The following is a 12154-nucleotide window of genomic DNA, read 5'->3' as shown; positions in this document are numbered from 1 at the left end:
TACCGGGTTGTAAACCTTCTTTCGACAGTGACAGTACATTTTAGCTCAGCCAACCACAGAACGTGGTTTACTTTCTCTTCTAGTGAAGCCATGGGTCAACAGTAGTTCTGAAAAGAAGTCATTTATAAGTTTCAGAAATTGTGAAAAATATTTGATAGAACAAATAATTAACAAAATTTCAGAAGAGCAGAAACATTAGACACTTCAAGTTTTCTGATCCTTATTACAAATAAATTCTATCATGTATAGTTACAAAGCTACGAGTATTTTAAATTACACCATGAATTTATGGACACCTGTAAATATATATATATATATATATATATATATATATATATATATATATATATATATATATATATATATATATATATATATATATATATATATAATGTGTGTGTGTGTGTATATGTATAAATATATACACACATTATATTTAATATATATATATATATATATATATATATATATATATATATATATATATATATATATATATAATATATAGAGAGAGAAAAAAAAGGCTAAAAACACTCAAATGAATCCCATGATTTTATTATGAAAAGAAGTTGTTATTTGAAAAGGGATACAGGACCATCCACAGAAAGCAAGCAGAAGACACAGGTCGTTGAGAGTATAAGCCGAATTTTCCAATAGGTTATGGTTATGTAAAAATCAGTCAAAATATTATACAGAATATTTAGAACACCAAGATGTGTAATTCAAAGTAACGAAGGAGACTGCAGGATACGATCTGACAGCTTTCGAGGACAGTCTCAACTTGTATCAACAAAAACAACGGGCTGCTGCAACAGTTTGCCTGAGTCAAGACAAAATATTTTAATAAGAATTATGATACAAATTAGATCTGAAATTTTATTTAAACGTTGAACTTGTTAAGAAAAGTCACTTTTTATCATTTTTGCGAAGGAAAATAAAGACATCCTTGATTAAATTCAGTCAAATAAATGGTTAAAATCATGTCAACGCAAATGGACCGATTTCTGAATAACCTCTATCAAAGAAAACTGAAATTTTTTTCATTCGACCCTATCAAGGAAATCGACGAAAAGGAGCATATATAAATACAGTATTTGATCCGAAGTCTGTCAAAGGACACGGCAGACAATACTTTTATTAGAAACAGTCAACCTGTTCCTATATACTTTAATCAAGTCAAATGTCTCTGAGAGAGAGAGAGAGAGAGAGAGAGAGAGAGAGAGAGAGAGAGAGAGAGAGAGAGAGAGAGAGAAAGTTTTTCTCGAATAACTATATTATATTAGCAAATTACTAAGCCAGAATGAGGTAATATGTATCAGCTTCTCTCAATCGATTTCATCCTGTATTGACCTGCAAGAAATTCTTTTTAGACTTCCGTCTTCTCTATTTGGACCGAGACAGATCCATTCCACATCAATGGTCCACCCATGGACAGAAATCATTCAAGCTTGTACTTCATACATGATGAGAGCACACTTTGCAGCTCCATATTCTTTCTTTAACGCGGTTTGAAAAGAGCTTCAGAAGTTTGCAGGTTGTATCTATTGCCTATTTCCGTACATTATAGTTTATGTACCATATTAAACAAAGTTAGAAAGAATTTTAAAATAAGAATATAATTATCTTGAAACGTACATCAACTTGCTATCAAAACATCTAAAATATTATCCTACCAGCACTCAGAAAAACTGCTGATAAGTTGCATTAAAACTTGAGCTCCTAAAGAGAAATGAGGAAGAGAGCTCGCAAAATACTTACCACTTTTGGGACTTCCCTGGTATTCCACTTCCCTCAGCGGGACGAACTCTGGGTACCTTCGAATGACCGAAGTTTCATAAAGAACTTTCACAGTCGATGGCACTAAGGCTGTACGGACCATTTGCCGATCAGTCACTGCGTTCTATCCCGCACTTGAATCCAATTATGATGTCTTGCGTCACGAACTTTAAGGCCATCTAGTGTGATTAATCCCTACCGATCACCTCCAGAACGTGGAACTCCCTGTCTGCGTCTTTACCTTGTGTCTTTTTAAGACCGGTTTGTTATCAGTCAAGACATAAATAACCAGCTCTTTTTTTTTTTTTTTTTTTTTGTGAAGGTTGGATTAGGACACGTCTCGGTTTCTCAACCATAAAAATAACTGTATCAATCAAAGAGATTTCCTTCTTCTAGATTTACTTCGGATTATGGTTATAACGTTGATAGCTTTACCCTTCCGATCGAGATTACATCTCTAAATTCTTTTGCCATCATGTATTTGGATCCTTAAAGAAATAAGATCGAAGCCTTCAGACTCTCAAAAGATCCCTAAAGGTTAAATATTTTCCATTTCAAATCTTTCAAACTACCCCAAATTGAGCTTGAATGGAAGCCATCAATCACACGAACTTTTCAATAAAATCCTATAATTGAGATTCCCAAATTAACTTTCTATCCAACTCAAAAAGAGCCTCAATCTACGATCCAAGAAGAGCTACTTAAACTCTAAAAATGCAGTTGCAGATTTTTGTAATACTCCTATATACACAAATATGGGATTTCAACAAACCTTTCAATACATCACAACAAATCTAAGAATTTCCAATAGTGGGGCAGATAACAGAAAAATCGTGCAAATGATGATAAAAGCATCAAATTTGGCACAAATATGATAAAAGCATCAAATTTGGCACAAGTGAAATCCAAGGTATACTAATCAAATCTGCCCGATTGACCAATTGAAAATCCAAGATGGCAGCCATTTTCAAGATGGCGGCCATTTTCAAGATGGTCGCCAAAATTACCACCCGAAGTAGATGTTTTGCTTAGAAATATTTGTAGTTGTCTGATTATGCATAATCTAAGTGTGGATTCCTATGTTTTGAAGCCTGCTGAACTATATTTTCCTGTTTAAAAAGCACTCTGAGACATATTTCTCAAGATGACCACCAAGATGTTTGTCTTTTTTTTCATAAGTTTTGTCCCGGCCAGTACATTGTCAAAGTTATGCATACCGTGCTGCTGTTACTCGATCTGCTACTGTTCACATAAGCAGCTGCAGAGTGATGTGCAGGGAAGCTCTGCCTGAGAGCACTTGCATCTTCCTTTGCAAACATTCTTACAGGAGCACTTTGTCAATTCTTGACAGCTTGCTGCGATCGGTGCAAGTGTTGTCCAATGTATCTGCCATGCTTCTCCTTTCTGTGTCCACCCCCATTCAGTTGGACTGCTCATGTGTGGATTACAGTGGGTTGCCTGGCCCCAGATGATCCCAGCCTGGCAGGCTGCACGCTTTGCATGTTCTCTGAGGGCTGCCTGTGTTGGTGGAATTGAGTTGTACAGTCTCTGCTTGCAGGCAAACAGATCTAGTCTTGCTTCGTCCACACCAGTGGCTGCGCTTGATCTGTTGTACATAAGGACAACGAATCTTTCCAGCCTCTGCATGTCAAGATCACGAATCAATGTTGGATGCTGGCTGAGACTGATGAATGTTTCAGTAATATCATCAAATACATTCCAAGTCTGCCATGCAGATTTCTTCGCTTTCCCATGGAAGGCAGACACAATGTCACATCCAGTGAATGCGTGAAAGTAGGGGATCCCTCTAGCTTTCTCAAGCCCAATTGCAGAAACTACCTCATGGACTGGAATCCATCACATATGGGCTCCTTGGCCAAAGGCAATCCACTTTTCCTGAAGACCTAGTTTCTGGAAGGATGGCAGTACAGATATTGCTATGACTAGCACATCTGTGTCATTAGCCCTGATGATTATAGACTTGCTCCCATCAGTCTTTGCATCCCTAGCATGAACAAATATTCGACTGTCAGCTTCTTCGTGACAACAGCATCCAGAGACTTCACTGTGTTGCTAATGGCATCCTCTCCTTTTGTGACAATGACTTTGCTTGTCGTTTCTGCTTCACATCAGCCACATTCTCAGTAAGGAAGACTTCCTCCTAACAAGAATATTCTTCTTTTAAATATGACCTGGTCGACTCTGGTGCTGGTAAGGATTGGCTTGCAACTGGAGGAGGATTGGGGATTTTGGTGATGTATGCTGGTCAAATATTGGTGTATGCTTCTGGAAGCTCTGGAACTTTTTTAACCTTCATTTTTTACTCTATATTTAGTTTGAGTGGCTCACCTTCATCACCAGGATTTCCTGTGTTTGGATGCTGGAAAATGGACACACTTGCACCGTGTAAAGATGTTTCAGCCGTGGTCGCAAACGGATTATGGTCTATGTTGTCAACTGCTCCAGTTGTGAAAAAATTCTTTCTCAAGACTGGGGGACAGATTACTCCATCTTCCACATACTGTGCAACAACTGCCTCTCCTAACTGTGCTGAGATTTCTAGGACTCGGTCATATATGCTGAGCCCGTTCTCATGGAGCATTTCAATTATTTGTCTCTTCTTCATCTTGGCAAACACATGCAGGCCCATGTAGACTGCAAAATGTGGCTACCAGTCCTTGGAATGCCTGTGGACATCCGTTCCTTCCTTGTATTTGGCGAAGCAGTTGTACTGTAGAAGTTATGATATAGCAAAGTCTGATTTCGACGCTCCATGATGGAGTTGGGACTTGATGTCTGCACCATGTTCAATCATGCATACAAACTGAAGCAGTGATGGTGGCACAGCCTGTTCTAAGTCTTTGTCATGAAAATAGCTGCTGAAATTCGACTTCTGATGGAGCATGTCTTGTCTTATTATCCCAGCGGCTTTTGCTAGATGGATTGCTTCACCATAATGGGATACTTCTGACAGGATTGAACCCACGTAAATTTCAACAGCCAACAGAACTTCTCGTTCTTAGCGATTAGCTTGCAGCTGTAGAATATGCAAAAGCAGCTGATCCTTGAGTCGAGTAGGATGAGCATCAGGCGAGTCAACACCAAGCTGTTCCAGCCTCTGCTTGTAAAGCTTGGTCAAATCAGCAAGCTTTAAAATTGGTGCCCTCTCGCTGGCATTTTTCATCTCGCAAATGAAGGTGACTAGTTCAGAGAAAGCAATTGGATATGCATCCTTCCAGTGTTCCTGTGCTTTTTCTTGCTCCCGCACCTTTAGGTATGCTCGTTCTCGGTTATACAATGCCACCAAACAGCCAGGGTGATATTTCACTTCTTGGGCTACGACATCTCCTGCACTTAGTTCGTAGAGAAGTTTTGTATCTCTGAGTGTTTTGGCACATTCATCTATTCTCCTATTCACTTGCATTGTCATTGCTTCTCTAAGCTCCCCTCCTTCAGTTTCGCAAAAGAAGCATTCTTTTGTTTTAGTGTCTTGGAGCTTTTGCGGAATCTTACTTCAACTGCCCCCATCACTAGTACCTACATGACTTGCTCCTTTTTCAGCTCGGTGTAACTTTGTGTTGTTGAGCAGAAGCCTGCAACTCTCATGATGTTGTGCCTTATTTTTTCTCAACGTCTCCTCTATCCCAGAACCTTCGTCAAGTCTTGCAGGGTCTAGCTTGATTGGTAGCGCACTGAGTGAGTGAAACAGAGGAATATTCTTTGCCAGGTTCATATATCCATCATCCCCTCTTCTGGCAGGATTGGCCTGGGGAGATTTTAGATCTTCTTTCTTAACCTCCTGACATAGGCAACACTTGGTCCAGTTTGTGTTCCATGATCGTCCAGTAGAGTTCGCATCCATGATTACGATGATGTTCAGGGTCGAGGTTTATCCTTTTACCACCCTGTACATGTAATAGTATAATAGGCCTCTTATGTCTTGTAATATACAATAGGCGCTTTCCTGTATGGGATACAACTAGGTTCTTGCACTGTGCCATACACATAGTCCGATCGTTCATCCAGTGTCATAAGTCCTGTGTGATCTGTACACCATCCAGATAAATAAAACCCTGTTATCCTTGGTTTTGGTTCTCCTGCACTGGCACGTCCTGTCCATTCAGGTGCGACTGCCTAACTGATTTGGGGTTGATTAGGCAGCATTTGGGATACTAGTAGGTTGTTGCAGTATGATGCCAACATAAATTTCCTACTTAGCTGACATTGAACCCCACGCTGAGTTTCACGGCAGTGATGTCACCAATGTGCCTTGGTAGTGCCCGACAATCACTCCTTTAATACCTTAACCATGTTATAAACTAGAAAATATACATCAGCAGGCTTAAAAACATAGGAATCCACACTTAGATCATGCAATTCGGACAACTACAAATATTTCTAAGCAAAACATCAACTTCGGGTGGTTATTTTGGCGGCCATCTTGAAAAATGGCAGCCATTTTGGATTTTCACTTGGCCAATCGGGCAGATTTGATTAGTATCCCTTGCAGAACAACTGTGCCAAATTTGATGCTTGCACCATCATTTGCAAGATTCTTCTAAAAAATTACTCTTATCTGCCCCACTACAACGAACCCTTACACAAGATTTCACAATGCTCAGCCAATCACCAAAACTTCGACAACAGAATATTTCAAGCAACTGACGTCAATGAAGGGCCTAGATAACAGCGTTTATTAAAGGTATCTCAAAGTTTAATGAAGAGTCTTAGTTCATGTCTTTGAATTTTATTTTGTATCTTATCTATCTAAAGCACCGCTGAACTAACAATGCTAGCATAGAGTTCTTCTCGCGACGTACCCATTCTTCCTTTACTCAGTCGAAAGGTCTGCCTCGCTGCTTTTTCTTTTTAAACTAAACCAAAACATAGACAACTTTACAATAGAATCCGGGATTTTTATCATCGTTTCTTGAATAAAAAATGATTCCCATGTGGATAAAAACACAAGACATGAGCCTTTGATTGTCATTTAATTTCTAAAAATAATGTCAAATAAAATATGAACACTGTTGTAAATAATGAGCTTCAAAAAATGTTTTATTCATGCGCGACTAAAAAGATCTTACATCATTTTTATTCAGAAGCGGGATGAAGCTTTTTTTCTGGGGGGCTCGAGTGCAACGCCTCCAGCATTAACAATTTATTTTTCCGGGGGAATTATACGGAAAGAATATAATATTCCTTACTCAAAAATGTATTAAATACAATCTTCTAAACAAATTTAATGAGATATTTCAATTTTCTCATCAGAGGTGTATGTTTATTTCTTTTCCAATTCCACTCCAAATAGAATACAACATTCTCATAGAATATAAAAAATGTTCTGAAAATATGCGAACCTTTTCATGCATAATTTTTTTCCCAGCATACGCCAGAGTTGATTTCTTTCTATATTATCCCATTCACTGTCGAAATCTACGTATTGTTCACAATATCGCTCACGTAAAATTATACGACACTGGATAAAATAATGCGCTATGTAACCAGTACACCAAAGAAAGGGAGAGAGAGAGAGAGAGAGAGAGAGAGGGGGGGGGAGTGAAACTAGAGCGGGATTTCCACTGACATGTTTTATCACTAAAGAGAAAATTCTCTCTCTCTCTCTCTCTCTCTCTCTCTCTCTCTCTCTCTCACGTGTTGCAGGCCCGGTAACCATTCTTTTCACAGGCAATCCCATCCTACTCACAAAAGTCTCCATGAAACAAAACGGTGTTATTAAAGCGACAAGAAGAATGACAGAAACTCTTCAGAAATGCTCTAATCAAAACGGAGAATTTTGATTGTGAATCTGCAGCCGAAAAGACACAAATCGCTCATCTGCTCAAGTTCAGGGAGGGCCAAATTCTCAACAGATGTCAATAGAGGTGCACACTGCAGACGTCACTCTCGGATTTGCCAGTGAGGCAATATCATAGAGGCTGGATGTCAACGCCCTTCGAATATTCGGACAGATTATCCACAGATGTATTGACGTGTGCACCTTCTCACTGCGCCCCCCTCCCCCCAACTTTCCCATGGGGTCCGCAAACTGTGCTGCTGACGTCACGAGCAAGGGCGTCGTTTACTTGATAAGTGTTTCAGTTTGTTTTGTGCTGCGATACCTCCTCGTTTTATAGACGCATTGTCATAACCTTATTAAAAGATGATACCTTGTTGCTACAAATGGATGATGATGACTGAATGCTCTCTCTCTCTCTCTCTCTCTCTCTCTCTCTCTCTCTATATATATATATATATATATATATATATATATATATATATATATATATATATATATATATATATATATGTATATACATACTGTAAATATATATATATATATATATATATATATATATATATATATATATATATATATATATATATATATATATATATATATATATATTAGCGTTATATTTCATGGAAAAAAAGGCCATTTCCTTTGGGCTTAACTGACAATAGTCGACAATCTTCTTCTCTGTAGCCTAACAGGAAACCTTGTAGTCCCAGTAACAGCGAAAAACAAGAACGATATCACTCAAAAATATGAACATTAAATACTTCTTTACGACATGATTCACCGATACAACAAAAGCCATAAAACAATCAACTATTTAGTCAACATCTACAATCATCCGAAACATTAAAAACAGATTAACTAAATTCACAAAAATAAGCAAGTAAAAAATGCGCCGAAGTTTCTTCGGCGCAATCGAGTTCTCTGTACAGCGTATAATGCTATATGAAACTCTCAGCCACGGCCCATGAAACTCTCAGCCGAGGCCCATGAAACTTTCAGCCATGGCCCGGTGGTGGCATGTGTTTTTGGCACCTGTAGCGGTGCCCAGACACACCATCATGGCTAACTTTAACCTTAAATAAAATAAAAACTTCTGAGGTTAGAGGGGTGCAATTTGTTATGTTTGCTGATTGGAGGGTGGATGATCAACATACCAATTTGTAGCCCTCTAGACTCAGTAGTTTTTAAGATCTGAGAGCGGACACAAAAAGTGCGGACGGACAAACAAATAGCCATCTCAACAGTTTTCTTTTACAGAAAACTAAAAGGTACTGCAATATTCCTTACATCGCCCCAAAAAATTTTTGAATATAATAAAAAAATAATTATAGAACATGACATTAAATGACACCAAAAACTAATTACTAAAATTCACTTCCAACGCAATCACACAATATATAATTTGGCAAAATGAAAATCATGAATCATATTATGATACATAAAGTTACATTAATAACTCACATGAGACTGCCAGTCACGATAATGACGAAGTGATGCAAAATGAAAGAATATTTACACATCATTAGATGCTGTACACCTCATAATATTTCATATCTACAGCTAACGTCAACCAGCTGTCATAACATGTCAAACTCTCGTATTCAATATCGAGGTTAGGGTATTCTTCCGCTTTTCATATCTTTTCTCCTCCTTAAAGGTTTAACTATTGGCACTAATACATAAATAAATGTATATATATACAGAATGTGTGTGTATATATATATATATATATATATATATATATATATATATATATATATATATATATATATATATATATATATATATATATACACGCACCTGCACACACACCCACCCATACGCACACTCACACATAAACATATTATAAACATATTATACAGTATATATGTGTGCGTGTATGTGTAAAAAAAGTATTTCAAATATATATAAATACTTAAAGGCTTTCTGTGTAATTAACAGTCAAAATCATAAAATCATGACAATACAAATCCAAAGAAAGCAGCTAGGAAACTGAAAGAATCCAATCGAGAAGTATCTGAAGAGGCTGTGATCCCAAAGCTAAAGAAGGTGCCAACGCAAGAGAGGCGAAACTGTTTATTGAGCTGTCTGTCTATGGGCATAAGGACCTGAAGTACATGATTATATACAACTGCCAAAAAGAGCAATGCTATTGGAACATTGAAGAGATCTAAAGATTCAATTTCACCAGGGGTACTGAAGTCTATGTTACAGATTCTCTCTCTCTCAGGATTATTCACGCTAGAAAAATTTCCCATGCTCCAAGATAACTAAATTTACATGTGAAACCATGAAATCAGATCGGGAGGTGGGGTCTGCTATGTATCCATCATAAGTAGCCCGCTATTGCCATCAAATTTTATTGGTCAAAAATACTAAATGAGTGACCTCACATGATAACTTGGAATAGGAAATATCGTTTTGTCTACTGTTTAAACATTCACCTTATTCTAAAGTACCTAAAACAAGCCTGTGTAGCAGCAAAATTATTTAGCAGTGATAGTCAATTTCATTACTGTTTCCTCTGTGTGTATATATAAATATATGCATATATGTAGTATATATAGTCTATCTGTCTATATATATATATATATATATATATATATATATATATATATATATATATATATATTAATATGAATGTTTGTATGTTTGCCCGCTACAGAAATCTGGACCGCTTGACAGACCCAGACAAAATTGGGAATGGGCCCCATGAAGGTTGTAACTCAAAATCAAACCCCTACCCACGTTACAGACATCGAACACAGACAAACTGAATGAAAGTTTCTTTTTCACCAATTCTGCCAGGTTTTCCTTCAGGTAATTTATATATATATATATATATATATATATATATATATATATATATATATATATATATATATATATATATATATATATATATATATATATATTACGAATATCCCTGGGTTTATGTGATTTCCAGTGATTTTTACAGGCCAGCAACGGAAACTTTATTTAATCGGCCTTGGAGTTCTGACTTGCGTAAAGGGAAATCGTAAAAAAACAAAGAACAAGGTATTATTTTAGGAGCTGAAGGCTCTACTTCATAAGGAAATGTTACATAAACACTTGGGATAAATTAAGGAATTATATTTACAAAAGAAAGCATTAGTAGGGAAGATGGGCAATTGAATTGTTAAAGGGCTTGCAACGCCTGAAGATCCTCCTACTGGAGTCTTGACTAAGGGCAAGGCAAAGCCCAAGATGAGTCCACTGCAAATAGGTCCCTCTTAGGGGAAGCGGGTCTATGGCGAAGGATGACGAGGGACAATCACACACTTGACATCGTGCTCAGGTTCCTTGGTAGGTCCTTTCGAGGATGACGGTAGTACTGGGTTCACATCAGGAGACTGGTGTGGACATCTGGGGGGAAGGGTGGAGGGTGACTCAGCGTCTTGTATCACTTGCCCGCGTGTATGGCCAACTGCAACTGCTAACTGCTAACGGCCCAACTGCATCGTGACTGACTGCCCAACGACTACTCAGCGACTAACCAACGACTACTCAGCAACTACCCTGGATGTCTCCTGTCCTTCTCCTTTTAAGGCCTCGGCCGAGTGTCCTGACCGAGCGCAAAGACTGGTGACCGTGTGCAAAGATGTGTCATTTGCCCAGGTGTTCAGCCATCTGGTTGCCTCTTCCCAGTTATCCTGCGAAAGGAAAGACAATTCAGCAGCTCAATCTGCCTTTAGAAGGTTGTTTTAAGCAACTTAGTTGGGCTAAACTGCTTAAGGGAGTGGCGCCCAGCCTCTCATCTTTGCCCCTTTCGACCGTGCCATCTCAATGTCTGTTTCAGGTAAACGAAAGGGACAGATCGAACTGTTGATAACTTTAATTGTTCTGATATCCAGGTCCACTAGGACCGGCCATGCAGCGACGATTCTACTCTCAATAAATAAGGGCAAATTAAGGGCTTTCTGGGCAGCGACTTCTTATATTATAATATATATATATATATATATATATATATATATATATATATATATATATATATATATATATATATATATATATATATATATATATATATATATATATATATATATATATATATATATATATATATATATATATACATATATATATATGACTCGACAAAGGTACCTTTCGTTAAATAATAAGACACATGTGGCATCTATTATTTTAAGGAAGCTTTCCCATTTCCTAGACTTACCTTCAACTCTTGACATTTTGAAGGAAAAGACCAAATATGCTGCTATGATGCTTCGTTTATTCAATTATATGCCGATTTCTGTATCAGCCATTAATTTAAGCTACCATCAGGGGTATACTAGATTTACAATGGAACTACAGTTCAATATGTAGCTTATTACAGTAACGGAATTAAAGATTAAAAACAAGAATCCACAAACTGGAAATCTGTGGAAGCCACAGCAAAACCTTCTTCCTGATGGAAAGACAACATAATTCCGAGGACGCCTCAACATTCAGAACAGGCAGCTGGAGTGTGATGCTCACTGCCTCAACAATCGCCCACCACCCAAAGTTATCCTCTTGGGGAACAACCTCCGTCTTTCTGACAAGGTCATA

Source organism: Macrobrachium rosenbergii, chromosome 15 (assembly GCF_040412425.1).
Source record: "Macrobrachium rosenbergii isolate ZJJX-2024 chromosome 15, ASM4041242v1, whole genome shotgun sequence".
In the NCBI taxonomy this organism is placed as follows: domain Eukaryota; kingdom Metazoa; phylum Arthropoda; class Malacostraca; order Decapoda; family Palaemonidae; genus Macrobrachium; species Macrobrachium rosenbergii.
This window is presented reverse-complemented; position numbering follows the sequence as displayed.